At 39.0% G+C, this 21,189-nt stretch overlaps 1 long non-coding RNA gene across 1 annotated transcript in view; it reads right to left on the reverse strand.

Annotated features, from left to right (window-relative positions):
• Positions 1-575: 575 nt before the first annotated feature.
• The window catches only part of LOC126913438 (uncharacterized), a 46,146-nt gene continuing 25,532 nt past the window's right edge, over positions 576-21,189 (reverse strand). Inside the window, exon 4 of the long non-coding RNA XR_007708736.1 lies at positions 576-2,941. This is a non-coding gene — a long non-coding RNA (uncharacterized LOC126913438). The remainder of the gene's footprint in view (positions 2,942-21,189) is intronic.

Genomic DNA, 21,189 nt, shown 5'->3' on the forward strand with positions numbered 1-21,189 from the left:
ACACCACATTGCCTCCTCAGGTGAAAGCACAAAGACGTTGGCCCAGAGCTTGCTTACTTTCTCTCACTAACTGCAACTGTGGCAAGCAAAAAATGTGAGCTAACTGAATATGGATACTTACTGCCCTGCCCCAGTCAGTATCAGTTTGTCCTGAACCCGCTAAGTTCATTAATTTTGGTCTTATGAAAGAGAACAGATAGCCCATAATCTTGTTGCAAACTCCGCTACTGACCAGAAACAGTAAGAATCACCTAGGGATTTTATATATATATTTTTTAAAGCAGCAAGGGAAGTTTTGGTTCCTGGCACAAATGCTAATTATCCAAAACACTGTGGTATTTGAACTAATTCTTCATGATGGACCAGGTCTATTTGGGCATAAATACGTGCACATGAATACCAAAAAAAGGAAACTTGATATATTTGTCCTTTTTTTTTTTTTTTTTTTCTTTCTAGTTGTCAATCTTCACACCCAGTTTCAGGTCATCAAAAGGCAGGGAAAGTCCTATCACGGGATACAGATCCTGCACTCTAAAAAACACCACCAGAACAAAATACAGCTTTGGGACATATGCAGCTATTTATTAGTAGGTTAGGGGTACTGCCAGGAAAAGGTGAGAAAGATTACGTTTTCTGCTACATGCTGTTTCTGTGTCCAGCATCTGTAAGACCTATGATTTAAACAGGCATTTGATGTCTGCCACCAGTCCACGCTAATATAAAACTTTGTTAGTGGCTATGTTGAAAACAAGGAAGGAACTCTGTGTTTAGTCTTAGCAATCTGAAAAGAAAAACCCCACAACATTCCATGAGAAGACAATTTCACTTCAGATCCACAAAGCAGGTAACAACAATTCACAGAATGTGAGTACCTTGCCATATAGTTCTTGCTGTGCCTGCATATATGCCGCACAAGGAAGACACTAAAGCCAATGGTTGTGGGTGATGAAGAAATCCCCACAGCCCGTGGACCGCTGCCACTCAGAGAAAGTGCCATTTTAATGCAGTAGAAGGATGCAAGACTCAGCACAGATTCTCAGTTACAATACTTAATGTCTTGGGATTCAGGTAGGCTCTTCCACACAGGACTTGTAATTTCATAATGTGTGTTCTATGGTAACATGGTTTATGAAACCTGCATCTTCCAAAACATTTTTATTGACCATTTCAGTGTTTTCTAACACACAGGAAAAATAGATACTCAGAATGAAATATTACTCTGAAGTTCAGTAATTTGAATGTAAAGTTACAGATTCGCTGGTAATCGTAAATGGTCTGAGATTTGAATGATTTTTCCACTCCAGTTAAATATATTGAGAAGTATATTCAAATAATTAAAAAGTGCTGGAAATAAGCAGTATTTAGAATTAATGGAAGGCATATATTCACCCTGTTGCATTCATTATTTTTAAATTATAGTTCTCACAGATTAAGAAATGCAGCGAAGTTAAAATGAAGCAATTTTGTTGCTAAATATTGTCATTTAGATTAAAATGTATATGTCTGTTGAATCCAAAAGCCAAACACTACTACTGCTGCTGCTTTTATTATTTGTAAAATCTAAAATAAACTGCCAGGAACCAATGAGCAACAACCAGGAAAACATTAAATATGAGAGAGTAAAGCCACAATTTCCCTGTCTCCCAGGGGAACTGTTTTCTTACACGATATAGGTTATCAGACATACGATGAACACATCAAGAAAGTCACGTTATATTAATTGTACATTTCTAAATAGTTCAATAAGGGGTCTATACATTACAGATGCTGCGATAAATGGTTTCAAGTCCGACAGGCTAAAAGGTTTCTTATAACCCTCTTATTCATCAGTTATAGGCTAACATCCCTGATTTCAAATGCACAATCCTTTAACATATTGGTAACATGGTTAATAATTTAAAACCTTTTATAAGCTCCTTTTAAGGGAAAGAAGATGGGTTTCACGGGAGCTGGATCATGCAAATGCACAGCTCTACAGAAACATTGTTCCTTTAGATCCCCAAATCAGTACTGATTTCTGATCACTGAGCATCTCAAATCGGGAAAAGTTTATTTGAAGTGAACTGCTGGGCAATTTTCCATACATCTTTTAAAGGATATTTGGCAACACACTGAATGCTAGCAACCTTTGTTCACTGACTAAGGAATAAAGGGTCTTCAGTACCAGAGTGGAAAATTTCTTCATTTTTAAATACAGAATCAATACCAATCAACATACAAATGAATACTCAAGGCTAAATTTTTAATTACACTTGAAGAAACACTAGTTTCCTTTGAGGCTTACATACAGTTTCCTCCCAACAACTCAAGACAGGTGGTAAAGTTTAATTGTGGCTGATTTTCCATTTCAAAAATTTCAGTGCGTTTTAAAAGCAAACATTTAAAATGCATTTAAAATTTATTTTCCTTCACACATGCATTACTTATACAAATGTCAGCAACTCACCACATTTCTATGGTTCCATATAGACTTTATCAATACTTTTTTAAAAAATTATTATTTTATTGTTCCATTCAATGACAGTTAACATTGTATATCAAAATTAAATCATCCAAGGAAAACACTTGTATTTGTGAGGAGGGAGGAACCCTAAATAACGTCACCAAGTCACTATTATTAGCATTTTCCTATATTCTTTTCATGCTGCCCTACACTGATTAATGATGATCAGCAGCAGAAGGAACGTAACACTTTAGAATAAAACCTCTTCTCCAATGTTCTCGTGCTTGCTTTCTGCATCAAATTACACAAACTCCTTGAGAATGCCTGCCCCAAGGAGCTCACCAATGGCACAACATGAAATGACATCTAAAGAGTTCAACTATGGAGAAATTGAAGCGCTTACCTGGATCAAGACTTCTCAATTGTAACTGCAGCATTTTCCTTTAATTGACATTAGTCATTCTCCTCACAAGAGCTCCGAAACAAATATGATGTTAGCTAAAAAAAAAAAATAAAAATAAAATAAATTTAGAAGAAAGAGAGAAAAAAAAGAAGAATCACCTACATGTTTTACAAGTGCTAAGAATTTGCTAAAGCATTTATTGAGGTCATTTTCAGTAAGTACATACTCAGAATACTATGAAATCTTTAAAGGGTATATAACTAACAAGTCAAGGAAACGAGTTTTCTTTTGATACTTGGTTATCCTGTTTATGTTCTAATAGTCCTACATCCATAAAAGGCCAAAGGACTCTGACCTTGGCAAACTAACTAAGCAAGAAAAGGCAATCATGTGTACAAGGTTGTCACCTACACCACAAATTATGATAAAATATATCTCAGTATTGGAAAAAATAGCTGTATGTCTTCAGTGACATCCACTGTAGTACATTTAAGGATTTGAATAGGACAGCAATTTATTTTGCACTAAAATGTTTTATGGTTATCATAAAGCATTATGTCTTCCGAGACTGAAAGGTGATGTTTTTATGGACTGTTGCTTCTTGTTGCATTATCTTCACAGCTCAGAAATTATCCTGCCTTTTTTTTTTTTTTTTTTAAGTGCCCCCCTATTGCCCAACTAATAAAAGATGTCACACAATGGTTCAGTCTGATCAAAAGGAAGCTGTGTTAAGCAAAGTGTACAAGGAACATATTTCTAACACTGAAGAGTTTCACAATGAATGATTATCCAGCTAATTAGTGAAATAAATAATAATAATTGCCTGTCCCTCCTCATTAGAGTCTTAGAAAATGGAGCCCCAAAGCAGAGTTCTTGCCTTTGATTTAAAAAATTGGACATAGTTAATTTTATTATCACTTTGCCAAAAAGCCAGCTCTCCTGTACAGTGATAGGGTGAAGGAAGGACAGGCAGACAGACCAAATGATGTCTAAGATGTCCCATTTTTAGCTTAAGAATAGTTTTGAAGTACTAAATGGAGTAATCTAATGTGGTTAGTTTGCTCTTGACCTATCCCTTCAGGAGAGTCTGAACAACCAGTTAGGCTTAGGTGGAATAAACGTACAGCACGTTCCTTTGACATGTTAATCTGATGGCTTTCAGGATTATCTATGACTATGTAAATTGCAGATAGTGTAAGAATTGATTATGATGGAATATTATAAATATATCAAAGCTCCTTTCCCTTTATCACATGTTCTTCAAGCCTTTGACCAATACCATGCTTCCACATGGCTGACATTGGTCCATGCTTATGTCACCTTTGGATTGTTTTCTTGTAGGTCACTGTTCGCCAGGCAAGCCTTAAAATGCTACATTTTGCACAGACTTAAGAGAGCCTGCCAAAGCCAGCACACCTAAACACATTACTTGATGCTGAAGAAATTTCACTGGCTTCTAATGAGGCAGTGAATTAGCCTTAAGGGGTCTAGTCTCAGTTTGACACGTGCATTAAATGGAGTTTTGCATGTCACACAACTAATCAGTTCATCTAGGCATTAATAGAGCTCTCACCACTGTGGATTCCAAGCACTCCAAAACAAGCCAGCAGAGGCCTTCAGAGGATCATCAGAGAGACCAGAACCATAAGAACCTTTTATTTGCTGATACTAGATTATGTAGATACTAGGTTATATAGTTGCCCTTCCATCCCCCAAGTACTACCAATATCTTCTTCAAGGTTCTTGAACTTTGTTGTATTACCGGTAAGACAGAGAAATTGAAATACCTTACACAGCTCAAAAGAGATGATACTAAAATATGGATAGGTTTTTAAAAACAAAGAATTTGTTTGCTTCTTTTAACACACTCCTTGCCACAATCCCAGAGTAATCTATACAGAATTTACTATACCTGTCCAAAGTTGCATTCACAGAAGTAAAAATAGAATCTTCTCATTTTCCACTGAGCTGCACTTACATGGAGTCTCAAGCCCCAGAGATTTCATCTATATAGTCCTCAGCCCACGTCTACAGCTCTGCCCTCCTGTCTGCTTCTCTTCTTTCTTCCTCTGGTGCTCATTACTGGCTCTAACTCCTCCCACCACATTCTCCACCCTCAAAAGCCAGAGACAGAGCTTCTCTTTGCCTCCATAAGTATTGCATCAGCCTGGACAAACTTGGAGGGGCTTAATTTGTCACAAACTGCCTTGAAAAGCCACTTTATAGTCTTGTATTAATTACAACTGTTCCCCTTCAACAAATCCTTTACACGAGGATTTGTTAACTGTTTGACATAAATTTTAGAGGAATTTAATTTAAAGGGGTGAGAACATCTGGGTGGATTCATAACAGTAGCTTAATCCAGCTCAGCACACACCCACTCTTCACCTGCAGCAGTGCAGCTGAAATACACCCAGTAATGTGCTTTATAGAAAACTCTGCTCCCAGCCCTTTGCACTAGTTGAGTTACAGAACGTACTTTTAACACAGAGGAACAATCAGGCAATTTCTACACCACATATGTGAAATCAAAGCCATGATTGTGGCTTTCTCTTTACAGAAAAAATAATATGTTGACATTATAATGACTTTGTAATTAATTTCAGATAGGGAAGGCTGTAACAGAAAAATTATAGTTTCATTTTACTTTTACCTACTGCCATAAAATCTGGGGCAAGTGACAAATTAATACAACAGCCTGAATGTTAACACACTTACTTACCAGAAATAAACTAAAGGTCAGTTTAGGAAAGAGACCCTTTGCCATAAACACTGGCATCAGAGTTTTACGGAGTCTGTCCCTTCAGGCAACAGTACGGTGGTGGCACTGCAGCACTTCCCAAACAACGCAATGTTATTTCTTTGTATGGCTTTATTATTTTAGTCTTGTTCAGATACTAAGCTTCAATCTCAAATGTAAAAAGCAAAAACCCCAAAACCAAAAACCCCTAGATTGTCTTCTAAGGTTTCCATCCTTCACTTATTTTTACTTGAAAATACAAGACAATGCTGCCAGCTTTCGGATGCACTAGATAAGGAAACTTACTCCCTGTCTCTTTAGGTGTTGCTAAGTCCTTCCTTTCCTAAGCAGGAAAGCTTGATTCTCACCACATAAATTCCCTAACTTCTGCCTCACTTAGTCACATTAATAAATGCTTTTTCAAGTTCAGCTTTTGTTTAATTCAGGACTAACAAACACCACAGGTAACATGCTACTTGGAACTGAGCAACAGCTTGGGTGAAGGTCCTGTAAACACACCTTCAAGAAACACCAAACTCTCTGGAATTTTTTCTTGAAGAGTGTACAATAAATGGCAGAAAAGAGGCCTGCTCCAACCCGCTGACAGACCTTACTGCCTTACACTCATAGGAGGCAGGGTGCAGCCGTTCAGGCATGGCACGCTGCCCATATCAAAGAGACTTTCTCCAGGGCCCCTCCTCAGGCTGATGCTCCCCAGCTAAAGGCAGGGCAAGCCCTGAGTGAGGGGCTGCTGCTGGAACATGGCCCTGCCAGGACAGAGGGGAGACACCCACACAGCCCCAGCTGGCTATGCTGTAGCTGATGAGTCTGGACAAACATGTAAGGTGTAAGGTGTTCAGAAAAAATTGTAAGGTGTTCAGAAAAACACCCATGTTCTTCCTCCCCAGATGCTGAACCTGGGCTCATTTCTTATCCAAGCTTGTGAGATCAAACTGAACTAATACATCCCTGTTTGCTATTTTAGTAGTCATACTACTTTCATCTTCCTGTTCCAAGATAATTTAGTGCCAGCAGGATCAACCATATCACGACACCATCGTACCACAGAAAGTTAATATATGCTAATCCAATTTTTAGAAATTATGATTTCTTTTCATACAGAGCACAAAATACGGTCTACCATAGGTTATTTATCTGAAGTGAACTGCTTTCGCAAATTATGATGTCTGAGAGCTATTCAGTTTTTGCAGTCCTTCTTTTCCTTGATGTCATGTCATATTCATTCAAAAGCTGATCCTTTGAAATATTCTTATATCCTGACCAAAAGCATATCTAGAGGGTCTTGGTGAATGCGTAAGTATTTAATATGCTTTTATGTTTAATGAAGTTCTGCATATTTCAAAGATCCCATCCCAATTCACCTAGTATATGCTTAAAGTCAGGAAAGTTTTCTCCAATTTATTAACAGTTTCTCACTGATCTAGAAGGTTTAGAAACACTTAGGGGAAAAAAAAAAAACACCCCTCCATACTTACAAAAAAAAAAAAAGAAGAAGAAAAGAAAACAACCCAACCACCAAGAAAAAACAATATAGATGACAAACTGCTGTTTTACATCCTACCATGGAGACATTTCAAGCTGAAATCCTCAATAAATTTAGATGATCGCAAAAAGACAAGAGCAACTGCCAAGCTGCATGTGAGCCACCCCACATATCCTTCACTTGCAGGAAGAGTAGGAGGAAGTATCAGTACGTTACTTTATTCCTACCATCCTGAAATGCCCACCTAAGTCCTCATTAATGTCACCAGCTATTATCATGGCCTTGTGATGAATGAAAAGAAGAGTAAGCTCACAAACAGAGTGCAAAGGAAATGCTGGAACAAGCTGGAATTATAAAACAAAAATAAACAACTCCGTGCTTCTAACTTGGCCCAAATCAAGACACACTTCCATAGTTTAAACGGTTCAGAAATGAGAGCATGTAGCAGCTTCCCATTAGCAAGAAGCGCTTGGTTACCAAGGCAAGCCAGCTCAGTTGCTGAAGTCCTCAGCTCACACTCAGAGTTACGAATGTGAAGAACTGTCCCACATTCCTCAGCTGTCTGACAATCACTACATTCAGATCAGGCAGAGATGGATCTCCATTGCACTGTGAGACCACACTAACTCTTTCTCTGTTGCCATTCAAATACTGTTATTACACAACATAACATGAGGTTGTCACCACTCATCTCTACAAAGACAAGATTGCAAAAAAGGAAAAGGTTTTGCAATGCTGTTTTATTACAGGGCAAGCCAAAGCTCATTTAAATCAGAAGTCTTTCTTTCTCACTGCAACTAGGAAGAGACAATTCCTCTCTAGATGATCTATGAAAAACATACCATGAAAAAGCCATCAATCACAAGTAGAAAACACTGCATCAATGCAACCAACCTATACAAAACCAGACCCAGACAAGCTAGGCTCATTTTTGAGCATAGTTTTGAATGAAAATCCTATTGTGCACAAGCATTTATTTGTTGTATCAGCTGTAGTCACACATCTAAAATAAACAAAACAGTTTTTCAGTCTGTTAAGTTTGGGAGAAAGGGGTCTGCATTTGAAATGGAAGTGAAGCAGCCCCCCGCCAAAACATTAACCATTTCAAAAGATCTCATTAAAGGTTTCTTTGTTTTCACTGACTATTATGTAGCATCGACAAGAACACCTATAAATCTGTTCGAATTAGGTTTTCAGGCCTTTATTCCAGATAATTTCTTTTCCCTATGTGGACTTTCTCAGGAAATGAGGTTTAATGACTCATAGTCCTTACTGATAATCACAAGAGAGCTCATTAGCTTTCTGTCAGATTTGTACCCACTATCTGCCCTCTATGTGCTTATGACTTACTTGAGCTAAATATGACACTACAGAGAAAGCAGACATACTCAGATGGAGCAATACAGTGGATTTCAAATACTGTAGCAATAAATATTTCTCCATAATTTATTTTGAGGACTTAAAGGAGAAAAACCAACACACCTTCTTTCTTAACCTTCTTTCCCTATTATTCTTCTATGGCATCATTAAGAGCAAGACACCCAGTGTCTGAGAAAATTGATCATGATATTTCTTGAAGAGCCCTTACAGACACAGTAGCAGAAAACCAGTCTAAACAGTGCATAATGAAAGGCTCCGGCAACTGGAATACATCTCTGTTCTAGCATACAAAATTGTGGTTTATCACAATCCTGTAAAACCTTCAGGCTACTCATAACTGATTATTGCATGAAGCAGCATAGGTGAACCTGCTTGTAGACCTGCCCCTTCCACAATCAAGGCTCAACATCTCCATTTCAAGTATTTCTAACTGGGTTTTTACCTCTGAGCTCATCACCTCCATAGCCACGTGCCCCCTGGCCCTGCCTGAATGTCATTTCTCTGATCTGTTGTGCAGAGGAACTGTGGGGCCCTATGGCTGTAGCACTAGAAAAGATGCTTCAGCTCTCTACACAACACAAAGTGGAACAGAATCGTTCATCTGATAGACTGCAATATCAATGGCCTTAGCTTTTTTCCTTCTATAGCTCATGTCTCCATAAAGGAAAGGGAAAAATGAATTGTGTTATTCACCTGGACACAATGCTCTTTCTTACTGAGGGCCCACTGCAAGGTGCTGGTCCAAACTTACTCCTCACAACTCATCACTTTCTTCTGTAGCGTTTGCTTTTTCTCTCCCTGCAGCCTTCTTGTAACACTCATTTCTATTTAAAAAAGAAAACCACTTCTACTTCCTAAAAATTGAGGATCACCCCCCATGCTCACAATTTGCTTTCACAAAACATCCCCTTTCCAAAAACATGTTAAGGATGATCCAATAAGCAGGCACCAAACCCAGGAAGGTATTTTACCAGACTGCACTATGATAACTATTCACTTTTTCCAGGAAGTCATCCATACCAGAAAAAAAAAAAGAAAAAAAGAAAAAAAGAAAGACTTTCTCAAGCAATTCACGGTAGTGCCAGTCCCCAGAGTGATAAGAGCTTTGCTCTGCTTAATGGGCAATAATACTTGATTTTAACCCTTTCCCCATCCTTAACACAGCTGCTCTTCAGTCTGTTGTCTCCCTTATCTTGCTCCTTATATTTTTTGTAGATATGAGCGGCTGCAAGGGGTAGGAGCAGGCTGGCAGGAGGAGGAGGTTATGTTGGGGTGACATACAAAAGTTGTCAGAACAAAGGGAGTTTTATATTTCCTGTTTCCATGGCTCAGCAGAACTGCCCCAAGTGCCACTCTAGAATTGTGCCAATCTCTGCATATTACAGCGTTAAAGTTTATACAAATCACAGGAAGATTCTAAAGATGTGTTGTTTTAAAGGTATTGGTAAGTCTGTTGAAGTAAATAACTGATGTCAGCAAAGTAACATCAGTAGCAAATATGACTACCACTAAGAGCATTTATTTTAGCACCATCATTAAAACTCCACATAAAGCCAAATCATATTCCATCAGACTGGATGAAAATGAACCACAGTGGGTCGCAGTATTTTTGGACACTTATTTCCCAATCTATTTTAATGACCTGTTTATAAAGAGGGTTAAAAAGCAGAAACAAACTGTTTCAGTGAATAACTTCTTAAAGAAATATCAGAGGCTAGTTAGAAGATGAAGAAATATGATCAAGTATTTGATCTCACTCTTTTGTTTATTTTATTTATTTCTTTACAACTAGCTGTCCAGACCCATGCTTTAATTTCTCATTTGCACGCTTCAGCACATATTTGCTTTGAACCCACAGCGTTCTCAGGAACACGTTACCTTCATTTTCCATTTGGAAAATAGGTGGGTAAGTGATATTCCTGCTGCACCAGAAAGCAGTGAAATATATAGTATTGATTGCTGGGCCTTACATACATTAGGCTTCCATGGGGCCTCCATCCCAGTAATACCTGAGCACTTCCATTACCATAGTACTTGGTAGCTGACCTCACAACCTTCCCAAAAGGTAGGGAAAATGTTTTTTTTTTCTTGCAGATGAAGAAGCAAGACAGAGCAATCTTCCTATGTTCACCAAGGCGGTTTGTAAAGGAGAAGAAAAGGAGACCTGAGTCTTGTGTCCCATGCTGGCTTGCTTTATCATGGACCAACCCTTCAAAGCAATCAGGTCATTTGAATCTAAATGCAACCAGCCACTTCTCCAACCAGCAACATGAGGAAAAACAAAAACCTGAAATAGTCTAGATCTCTCTGTGCCTTAGACTTCATGGCTCTCTGCACTAAATCTCATCTCTCTCCAGCTTGACAGAACTTTTTATAAAATTTAAATAAAAAAGATATACACCAATTTTTGGCTTTTCAAAGGAAACTACCTTGGACCCCACGTAGACTGATGGGGGAGTTAAAAATCCTGTCACTGCATCGCGTCACAGCTCTGAATTAAGTCAATTCACCTGTTTCATACTTCCCCTTACTAGAAATGCAGGGGGGAATAACTTGTAAGAAACTGAGATCATCCAGTGCAAACTTACCTTTAAAAAAAGCTATGACAGCTCTGCGTTTTGGAGGGCTAACTGAGCTATTTATTATTACCAGTTCAGAAGGTTTCACGTACAAGCACTGGTTTTGCAAGTCCATTCTTTTCTAGACTGGGGACTCCCACCTCCTCAGTGGCTCTACATTGTGCAAGCCTTTCTTCTCATTAAGAGCTTTTCCTGTGGGGCCAGTGGGGGTGATGAATGTGCAAGTCCCCAGGCACGACACTTCCAAGGGACCAGGGAGCAGAGGGCCAGCTGCACAGAGCCACAGGTTCCATAGACGTCAGATTTTCAAGGAAGACCCTCAACTATTTGTCTGATCAGACCACTTGCACATTTTTTATATTGTTTTAACCCATGTTTTCACAGCAACAGATATGAGAGCTTTTTGTGCCACTGTATAATTTCTTTTTTTTCCCCAGGAGGATAATAGTTTTAGTTTGAGACAACGCAAATATGGATTATAGGTGAAATTCCAGCTCCGTATGACTTCAGGGTTCCAATATCAGTCATTAATCACCTGAGTTGTACTTTCTGGGTTTATGTTTTTGACAAAATCCCTTCATTTGAATTATGGCCTTGTATTCAGCACTAGGCCATGTATTATTCTACGTATAATTTTTAACTACAAAGAGAAACAGCATGGAAAAATTAGAATCTATGACTTAAGAGTGTAGTTCTCTTATGGCATAGGCAAACAGAATGCTCTTGACTTTAACCTATGGGTTCCACTTCATATGTAGTGTATTTTTCATACATCATGGATTTTTATAAATTTGCTGTATAAAGCACCAGAGCTACTTTGCCAGCAAAATATAAGGAAAACAAATATGTCAGGGTAATGATGCCAGGACAATTCCTTATTGAAAAAAGCAGTTTATTAATACCTTATTGCTACAAGCTAGATCTTATTATCATCTTGGGTCATTTAGAATCTTATTAGGTATTCTGATGGTGGATGAATAATCCTGTGATAAATTCTTTGCCATGTCCTTCACAGTTGTCATAGCAGGATCATAAACAGCATTTATAACAATCTAGCCTGGAGGAAAAGGCTTACAATGGTCTGTTTAACATGCAGAAAATATTCAGATCGGCTGCGTCTGGTTAGATTTGAGACCCACAGGAGAGATACCCAAGTTAAATGTAGCATGGGTTTCTCTCAAGATTAGCTTTAAAAAAGGCTTTGGGTCAGGGACATGGGGGCTAATGCCAATGATATGTCCACAAGCAGTCTTCTTTCAAAAAAGCCAGCTTGGACAAAAATGGTAGCTGCATGTTACTGTCTTACCAAAAAAACATGTAAGGTCACTTGATCTACTACTTAAGAAGCATGGCTGAAATTATTTGCAATTGACTGGCTTGAAGCTCAGACAACTACTTCAGCGATCACTATATGAAAAAAAAGTGCATACACTCACATAGTGAAATATATGCAGGTCTTTGCAGAGCCATAACTTGCCTACACTATGCAACTTTGTGATCTTTTGCAGGCTCGGAACCTAATTGTTTAGAACTACTACAAAAGTAATATGGGTAAATTACAGAAAAAAAATTACATTGTTTTGAGTGGGTATTAAAGAAAATATAGTCTATATATACAAACAGAAATGGCTCCCTGTCACTGAACACAATGAATTACTTGCACCTGTTGCCATTCAGTGTCCCATTCCAGGGCAGAGTAACAGATTCCCAAGTCTAAGCATAGCAAGTACATCTCAAATCACCAGAACCTTTCAGAACAGAAGCTACTGTTAAATGCTAACAGCAGTATAAAGTAAAGCTTGGACAAAACATTGTGCAGGACTGTCAGACTCATTTTCGGGATGGTGATAATAGAAATGGGTGGCTTACTGGAAGGGATTGTGGTGACAGATGTGAGAACAGCCATGTATATACAACAAACACTTTCTCTACAGTATGTGTTGTTACTTTCTTAATACAAGCAACTGAGATTATGAAAGATGCACAGCAAAATTTGCTTTTCTTTGAAAAAGATAAATCGTGTCTTCTACTTGAATTTTAAATACACAAAATGAATGAGTTCTGCAGCTCTAGTCCCTAAAACAGAGCTTAACTGTTGGAAAGCTAGCATAAACGTTCACAGCTGAAAAATGTAAAAATTCCTTTCCAGGACATTCTCTGCTGCAGTCATTTGGACACCTCCAATTAGGAAAACACCATCATATCCCAGGACTTGCTTGGCAACCGCAACCACCACCCCTGAGAACTGATTTTGCAGACATCTATGCCCAGGTCTGGCTACCAACATAAGCCATGCTGCTTCCAAGGACAGCATGTATGGCAGTGCGGTTAAATGGGTGCAAACTGTGTGGAAATACAGTCACCCTGCAGAGAGCAAACACGCTGTCACAAATGCTCAGAATTTGTCCCTGCAACTTTAAACACAAATTGTCAATCATTCTAAGGGTGAAACACAACTCAAAAAAGAAATCCTAACCAAATCAAGTGTACACTGAAAGAAGAGTGCTAAACTCTTCTAAAGAGAGGTGCTAAACTCACCAAAGAACTTGTTACCTAGAGTAAATAGTTCTTGCTTACATTGTTTTATCCCCTTGTATTCTCTCTTCTCTAAGTTTTTACTTGCTGACTGCAGAGTCTTTGAGAGATTATGTATCTTTAGTAGTTTTTAGCACTTTGGGGATTTACCAGCAGAATTAATACTTAGCATTGTAATTATCGAGATGAAACAAAAGAAAAGAAATAGGAGCTTTGAATTAAGCAGTTAAATGAACAGACAGAAGCCTGCAAGAAAACGTTACATATAAAAGCTGTAGGACTTCGGTTACTATATAATTTTAGCCAAAGATGAGGCACACTTTTTTCCCTGTGAGTAGTATTAGTTTTTCTGGTTTGTTCTTAGCACAAATCTAGGTGGGTTAATGGAAAGCTCACTTGTAGCACTTCAGTTGCCACAATACTGAAACAAGTATGTTTACAGTCTAATATAACAAATATAACATAGATTGAAGCAAACCTTCAGCATTACGCAGTCATTTTTCTCTGCCCTGCTCACGTGCCATCTCTTCTCCTGCTGAAATCAATGGGATTTATGTCACTGATCTGGCCTCATCTAAATCATACCAACTGATTGATTTCCTACCAGTTTAACAGTGCTAGCACTGCTAGTATGAGAGCAAACATGCCCCAGCAAATCTATTTGTGGTTTATCTCATAGAATTTTTACACTGCTATGCAACTTAGGTTTGATGTGCAGTTAAATAGTCTAGTTTCAAGAGATTCCATCTGAACTAGCATTACCTGACAAACTTTATATTGTTAGCTCTTAAATTGACATAAACTAGCTCTATTGGGCTGCTTTAGCACTAACTGTGTGTGAACTAGTTTTTAAAAAAATCACCGTAACTCTACATTCCAATTTTCACCCACTGTTCAGGATTCTCATTCAGCTTGCAAAGCCCACTACCTGAAGCACTCAATGAGCTTTTCAATGGGTACTTGCAACAAAGCACGTAAGAGCAACACTGCTGAAATAAATTAACAACCAACTCAGCACAGAGGATCCTTTTTTTTTTCTTTAAATATATACAGAAGTAGTAAGCATTCATGATTACAATAAAGGAATCAAAATACACTTGCCAAGCATGCTAAGAATCACAGAATCATCTAGGTTGGAAGAGACTTCCAAGATCGTCCAGTCCAACCTCTGACCTAACACTAACAAGTCCTCCACTAAACCATATCACTAAGCTCTACATCTAAACGTCTTTTAAAGACCTCCAGGGGTGGTGACTCAACCACTTCCCTAGGCAGCCTATTCCAATGCCTAACAACCCTTTCAGTAAAGAAGTTCTTCCTAATATCCAACCTAAACCTCCCCTGGCGCAACTTTAGCCCATTCCCCCTCGTCCTGTCACCAGGCACGTGGGAGAATAGACCAACCCCCACCTCTCTACAGCCTCCTTTAAGGTACCTGTAGAGTGCGATGAGGTCGCCCCTGAGCCTCCTCTTCTCCAGGCTGAACAAGACCAGCTCCCTCAGCCGCTCCTCGTAAGACTTGTTCTCCAGACCCCTCACCAGCCTCGTCGCCCTTCTCTGGGCTCTCTTGAGCACCTCCATGTCCTTCTTGTAGCGAGGGGCCCAAAACCGAACACAGTACTCGAGGTGCGGCCTCACCAGAGCCGAGTACAGGGGCACAATCACTTCCCTAGCCCTCCTGGCCACACTGTTTCTTATACAAGCCAGGATGCTGTTGGCCTTCTTGGCCACCTGAGCACACTGCTGGCTCATATTCAGCCGACTATCCACCAATACTCCCAGGTCCTTCTCGGCCAGGCAGCTTTCCAACCACTCATCTCCCAGCCTGTAGTGCTGCTTGGGGTTGTTGTGCCCCAGGTGCAGGACCTGGCACTTGGCCTTGTTGAACTTCATACAGTTGACCTCAGCCCATCGCTCCAGCCTATCCAGATCCTCCTGCAGAGCCTTCCTACCCTCGAGCAGAGCGACACACGCACCTGACTTGGTGTCGTCTGCAAACTTACTGAGGGTGCACTGGACGCCCTCATCCAGGTCATCGATAAAGATATTAAAGAGAACTGGCCCCAGTACTGAGCCCTGGGGGACTCCACTAGTGACCGGCCTCCAACTGGATTTGACTCCATTCACCACAACTCTTTGGGCCCGGCTACCCAGCCAGTTTCTAACCCAACGAAGCGTACGCCAGTCCAAGCCAAGAGCAGCCAGTTTCTCGAGGAGAATGCTGTGGGAAACAGTGTCAAAAGCCTTACTGAAGTCAAGGTAGACCACATCCACAGCCTTTCCCTCAACCCACGCCCCCCGAAGAGACTGGAGAATCCACAGAGCAGCTAAGAGTTTCATTTCCTCCCCAGTTGCTCACGAGGAGGCTGGGTCAGTGGTTCAGGGGAGAGAAGCAGAGCCAGGTTGGTCTACATTCAGGTGCAGGCAGTAGCATCCCCAAGGGCCTGGGCACCCTACTGTAGCTGCAGGCCAGGTGCTGTCTGTGGTTTGTAGAGTGAAGCTCACTGAGCTGCACCTGCCTCACTGCAATGATATTATCAGGTGCATTGAGTAGCCTCATCTTTAGGTATACCAACCCATAGCAACTAGAAATCAAATTATACCTTCAGTGAGCAAAATGCCTTAGAATTATCACTCAGATGAGAAAAACCTGTAGCACACCAACAGGGAAAGTGATGACAGTCAAAACAGCTCAACCATTCCACAACACAGGCACCAAGCACCAACCAGGAAGAATATATGCAACATACCTTCCTACACTTGTGCCTCACTGCCAAGATGCCATTGCACTTCTATTTGACAATGCTATTGACACAGAATGTATATGTAGGAGAAGTCAATAGATTGCAAAATACTCTACAGACATTGTACTAGCTCTCAGGTAATTCACAGTGATGGATAAATGGTATGCAAGCTTAGCTTCCAAACCCCTTAGTGCAAAAGACAGAAATATGGTAAGGACTACTGAAGGAAGAACAGATTCACAGTAATTCTAAAGAGAAAAGATTTGCAGAATTTCCCTCTCGCTATCTTATTTTTCCCAAAATAACCTACTCTAGGTTCCGTCCCCTCTTTTTATCTCTCCATTAAACATTCCCACTCACTCCACTGCAAACAGAGGTATTAGCTAACAGGTTTCCTAGGACTTGGCTTGGCACTCTCAGTGAAACACCTCTTTAATTTTCCTCATGCACAGAGATTAATTTACAAAGCTATTTCCATTGAGAATGCTTGATATACACTATAAATCACATATGCCCATATACGTATTTCCCACTGTAGACCAGCAAGATGCCCAAATAGAAGCCATGCCCTTTTGCACCTTCCCAGCTAACTGTGAATACCTAAACCAGTTGTCCTTTGGTATCAGAGCCACTCAGCTGTAAATAGGTAAATTGCTCCTGGTGTACAAACCATTGATTAGATAGATCAATGGCCTTTGCAATTCCCCATGAGTGAATGCTATATATGCTCACTAACTGATTGTCTTAACTGCTGCCAATTAGAGCTTAAATGTCTAATTAACAAGAAATAGAGTTCTCCACTGTTGACTTTGGAGGACTATGACCATTAACTCTACCTGTACAACACAATTAGATGATGAGAGGGAGAAAGTGAAAATTAGATGAGTGAAGAAATTGTCTGGATACCAATAAAATATATGTACAAATACTGCATGGGTTTAGATACTCCAGGTTTATTTCTCAATATATAGCTTCTCCTAGAATGTGATGTCTCTGGTTTCTACTGATTTCTGTTTATTTCCACTGATTTCTCCTAGAAAATACAGTCACTTCTAGAACCCAAAGTACCTGTGAAGTAAGAACCTGTAACATCTATCCAGTCATTTTTGTTATGAAAATAATCCAACAAAGTCACGACCCTGCTATGCAAGTGCATGGAAGCATCCGTGTAAGAAAACAATGTATGGAGATGACTGCATTTTTTCTTTAATAACATATATTAAACATTATTGATATTCCTCCAACAATAAACAAGCTGGAGAAAAAGCAGAATAATAAAATGTACAACTAAAACTCAATGGATTCACTGCAACTCTGAACAGTTCATCTGTACTACTAGTATGAACTACTAAAATCAGCCTGAGAGCCTGTAACTAAATAGAGCTGGTAAATACCTTGATCATGAATAGCAACTGCATTATTCTTCACTGTTCAAAGCAATTTTTATTTCTTGAGCAGGATTAGACTACACAACTGCCCAGAGCTACACAAATAAATGCAATTTGGTACTACCTGAAAAAGAAATCTGCTGAGAAAGATGTTTGAAACTGGCAATAGATGCAGGCACTGCAAATAATTTTTCTGAATAGAAGGATGATGCACCAGAGACCAGCTCTTATCATGAAAACTACAATAGCAGATGCCAGTGAAATAATACTTAGCAATGACATGGACATTCTACAAAAGTCAGTGATGAAAAAAAAAAAAAAAAAACCTTTTCAGGTACATGTGTATGTTGTTAATCATAATTAAGGCAAGTATGACAGCTTCTTGGCAACAGACACTGAGTTCCCTTCCCTGACAAACAAATCCTGCAGGAATACTCTCTCTTTCATTATATCAAGCCTGCAGCACTTTACACCAAATTTACTTAGAGCACTCCAAGTCATAGGGAAACTTGTTTTCTCAGTTGCTTTTTGGTAGATAATCACATGGTGACCTCCACAAAAGAATGGAGCAAGTTTCCCATTAATAAAGTAAAAAGAGCTTTAAAAGCTAGTACTATAAACAAACACATATACTATTACAGACAGGGGCAGGAGAGCAGAGACAAAAGAAAGATGCACAGCATCCAAGTTAGGGACCTAACACTATCCATATCTTCAAAGAAGATTCAGAGTGCCAACCCTAACAGCAGCAAGTGAATTGTAGTCCTTCTAAATTTGCATTTTTACTTTCATAATACAGTATCTCTAACACCTAACAATGAGCACCTGTAAATATTAAAAAAAAAAAAAAAAAAAAAGCAATACTAGCTATATAGGTATACTTATTATTGCCCTTTCAGTAATCTGGGGATTTCCCATTCTCCAAGAACAGCCAAAAACTGATAATCTGGGGGGAAGCAAGCCATTTTCAGAGCACTTTAAAAATAAAAAAATAAAAAAAAATTTGGAGGCAAGATTTTAGCCAGCTGTAAGCTTTTCATTCAAATCAACTCACTTGTTACCATGATTCATTAATTATTGAATAGTACTGAGCCATTTAAAGAATACACTATCAATGCAGGTAATAGCTGAAAAGGGTTGGAAAGAAACATAGTTAGGCATCTAAAAGAAGGTGTAAATACCACAAAGAAAAGGGAAATTCCTTGCAGTATTTATAATTACATTACTGATAATTACATCTAAGTAATCAGGAAATGGAGGGAGAGTATTAGCAAAGCCTCTCACAATAAATTGCACAAGTTTACGGAACCATCTCTTTAGGGAAGTGCGTGGAAGCTCCCTACCCCATCTGAAATGCATAAAACATGGGAGACGAAACACATTCACAACGTGCTGTGGGGACAATACTGAGCTGGAAGAGAGATGGACTAGTCTTTTCTAAGTGCTACACCACGAACCTAGGAGCGGGTTTTAAAATTACCACCTCTGCTGACTTCTGACTTTGTTGTCTGTTCCCGGCTGTATCTCATGTTAGTGAGATCCCATAGGGTTTAGCAATTAGCATGAGGAAAGCAGTATGATAATCAGAAGAAATTAATGGTTTAAAAACATAATCTTACACTTCCCTTGAGACTTGTTCCATGTAACTCGATTCTCAAAGAAAAGAAAAAAAGAAACAGGTAATTGATTCTTATTAAGAGAATTATCTGCCACAAAATGCTGTTCATAGGAAAAAGATCTTAATTTTAAACTAAAATGCTCTCAGAGTCTGTATGAACCTAATTTCTGCCTAGCTTTCTATGGAAGAGAAGATAGGACTCTCTCTGTGCCATTCTTCTATTTAGCACCTACACAGAAGGGCCAAGCACAATGTGGGTCTTCATGTGCTAACGACATGCATGTGGAAAAGGGAGCAGGATGTGACAGTGAAATAGCAATCCCCAGGCTTCCGCCAGCAATTTCAATGAGAAAGCTGGAGAAATGAGCATGCACTGCATGCTCTTCTCAGTCACTTGTGCAGAGAAGCTAGGTCAGCTCCTGAGTCATGGATATTATCAACCTTCATTCAACAGAAGCTATATATTGTGTTTAAGTATGTCCAATGCTGACTTTTTCTACACCCCTTAGGAAAGACTGAGTTACAGACTTTATGGTTAACTACCCTATTAAACAGGTGCGTGTTACTTATTTTGGCTTAATTTACTCTCTCTTCCAATAAATTGATGAAAAATTAAAAAAAACAGCCACATAAAGCAGAAAAAAAAACCCCACTCTCAATAAATGTCTGGTCTTACTCCTATGAGTGCAGAAACTAAATGGATCTCTTAGGAACTTTTCCAAAAAAATAAATACACAGGAACACTACAACCATTTCAGTCCAAAATAGTGTGACACACACTAAGTCATCTAGCTCTTGGTAAAAACAGAGGAAAATTTTAAGAACCCTATTTCGGGAACAACAACAACAACAAAATCACATGTAGCATTTTGATAAGCTAGGACAGGAGCTGCAACACCCCACGTTTTCTTTATATGGTTTTATCTATACAATACAGGTTGGGTGCATGGATAGATTTTTTTGTGTGTTCATTAGTAGTGCCTGTTCACACTGAGCAGCCCTGCTAAAAAATTAGCTCAACCCCAAGAATAAGGCTCCGTGCAGACTTCTGTTGCTCGGTTTCACAGATTTCATAGCAAAAATTTAAAAACGTGAAGCATCTTCCTGTAACTGAACATCAGCTCGCGCAGTAGAAAAACAATTTGGAAGCCTACGTGTAACAGCACCACCTGGTGATCTTTGACATAATGACAAAATGTCTTCCATCAGGTACTCAAAAAGTTACATTTTGCCCTTTTCTTCCAAAATCATAAATTAAGAAGATTTAAAAAAAAAATAGACAAAATATCTCCAATTAAAAAGTTGTAATGGAAAGTTTAAAATTTATATCAAATATAAAACAAACTAAATGAATCTAAATCTCAAGTCCCCAGAATACCGGGGACAATCTTAAAAGGGTAAACAATCAAGTATAAAAGGAAAGATAAATGAAATTCTGTATGCAACCGAGTTAACACAGCTGGAATTTTTCTGTTTTCCTCTGACTAGAGCTTTGAAGCAGTGAAGTTAGCCGTTTGCATCCACTAATTTTACAAAAGATAGGATTAATTCTATTCAGGTGTTCAAAAATACCTGTTTATTTCCCTTATTATGAACACAGCTGCACCCCTAGGAACCTTGGGAATCAGAGTTTCCATCTCCTTGTAATGTTCTGTACTTTGAACAGTCTTTCCCTGCCCGCCAAAAGTCTTTCTCCAGACAAGATCTCCCTCTAATTTTACATATATTCCTCCACCAAAATACAACCTTCCACTCTTTCTCTCATCAGCGCAATCTTCCCTTCTACATCAAGTCATTGCTTCATAACTGTTTCTCTCTTTCTTGAACCATAATAGATTATGTCCAGAGAAAACAA

This window comes from Cygnus atratus, chromosome 11 (assembly GCF_013377495.2).
Source record: "Cygnus atratus isolate AKBS03 ecotype Queensland, Australia chromosome 11, CAtr_DNAZoo_HiC_assembly, whole genome shotgun sequence".
Classification (NCBI taxonomy): domain Eukaryota; kingdom Metazoa; phylum Chordata; class Aves; order Anseriformes; family Anatidae; genus Cygnus; species Cygnus atratus.